Source organism: Aristolochia californica, unplaced genomic scaffold (genome assembly GCF_029961685.1).
Source record: "Aristolochia californica isolate CCGP_79_NKW_82.1479 unplaced genomic scaffold, dmAriCali1.0.hap1 SCAF_13, whole genome shotgun sequence".
NCBI lineage: Eukaryota > Viridiplantae > Streptophyta > Magnoliopsida > Piperales > Aristolochiaceae > Aristolochia > Aristolochia californica.
Genome location: NW_027181804.1, coordinates 26,741,010 through 26,743,032, shown reverse-complemented (window position 1 = coordinate 26,743,032; position 2,023 = coordinate 26,741,010).

Below are 2,023 nucleotides of genomic sequence, written 5' to 3'. Positions count from 1 at the left end.
TGATTGATCAATGTGATTAATCAATTAGTGTTTAACACTATTTATTAATCTGTGTCTTTAGGTTAAGTATAACACTTCGATTTTATTCTTTTCAATATTCAAACAAATACAAAACTTGGAGAAAATTTGCAAAATGGTTCCAAAGCCATTTTTATAGCTTTTCTATGAAGATTTTGAATATGTTTTTGAACTCTAATGCCATATGTTCTTTTCTTGAATTTGATAACCGTTTAATAGCTCAACAATACATTTTTAATCACTCAATAATGCATCTTAAGTTTCATATCTAGTTTTAACTTGGCGAAAACATTTGGTATAATTTCAAAATGTTTCTACAGTATATGTATGTTGATTTTGAGCGTGGTTTTGAAGACATGAATGACTTAAAGTTTCATGCTATTTCTAGCTTTGGAAGATTACGATTGGTCTTACATTATTAGAGTTCTAGAGATCTAAACACAAATGTAAAGGACTATAGTCTTCAAATTTCAGCTCATCCTTTGATAAGTTCTTTTTCTCAACAATACTTCTTCAATGACTTCTAACTTTGGGTCATGATTTGGCAACTTGATTCTTTAATTTCTTGTCTTGAATTTTTTCCATAGACCACATATACTTGTGATGGAAGGCTTGTGTCAAAATATACTAATGACACCATTAATAGCATACTTTCAAACTATTCATTTTGTTATCGTAAAAACAATGGAGATCAACATGATTTGGATCCTTAGTCTAACAAGTCCTTGAGAAAATTTATTGTAAGTGCCATTGAGGAACCCGAATACACTGAATTTAACTCCGAGGTGCAAACACATAGGAGAGGATTGTGAACCTCCATAAACCTATATGCTCATTATTTGTTTGCTTGTATATACGCTTTTACTTTGAAAAGACTTTTGACATATTGAATTAATTAGATCATGAACATAATTAATTGAAAATAAGTCAAATACAATAGTAACATCAGACCAACCTTTCTCATGCCCTCGCCTGGTGTTTTTGTGCAAAAATTCTTGGTGAGGGCAAGGGAAAGACACCCTTACCCCCATCTCCTTCCTTGGCATCCTCTTCGACTTGTAGACGATGCCAAAAATCGATATGGGGCACGTCATTCTAGTGGCCCTCCTCCTTCCTTGACCCTCCTCAAATAGTTGCCTCATTCCAATGACCACGGAGGCCCTCCTCCTCAAGCCCCCTCCTTCCTTGTTCTTCCTCTCCCATGCTTCCTGTTTGTGTGAAAGCTGAGTTTGACACTTGATGTTTGATTAAATAATTTTTTAATTATTTTTAATTATTTATTTAAAATTTAAGACATATTTTAATTAAATTAATTTATTACAAATTTAATTGGCAATTTTTGATAAAATCAATCTTATTTTATTATTTCATAATTTGTCATTATATTGATTAAAACTTTATGATTATTATCATTACTTAATTATATTATGTAATTATGAATTTAATTTATTGAATCAAAATTCAATTTCATGCTATATAATTCAAAAAATATTTTTTTTAATTTAAATATTATAAAAAATTATATATTCAATTTTAATGATGCTTATTTGATAGAATAAATTTATTATTCTATAATTTAAAAATAAATTACTCTAAATAAAAAATTTAATGATTTGTCATTCTTTGTAAATAAGGTAATTATTAATTTAATTTATATAAAAAATAAATTTGTTGTTATTTAAATTAAAAATTATCCTATCACTTTAAATTCAGTTTAAATCATGCTTATTTAATTTATTAATTTAATTTATATCTATCAAATTAAAAGATTATTTTATTATCATAGTAGTCAACACTATATTTATGTCAACTAATTAAACATTTTATAATTTGTAGTGACTTATAATAGCATGAATGCCCTCTTTTCTTAGTTATTTTATTATAAATCTATTTTATTAAAGAATTCCATGGAACGTTACACTAACACAAACATTTACATTCTTAAGGGAAAAAAGTCGAAACGGTTCAGGCCGACGATAGCATCAGAAAGATAGTATTTTCGTGG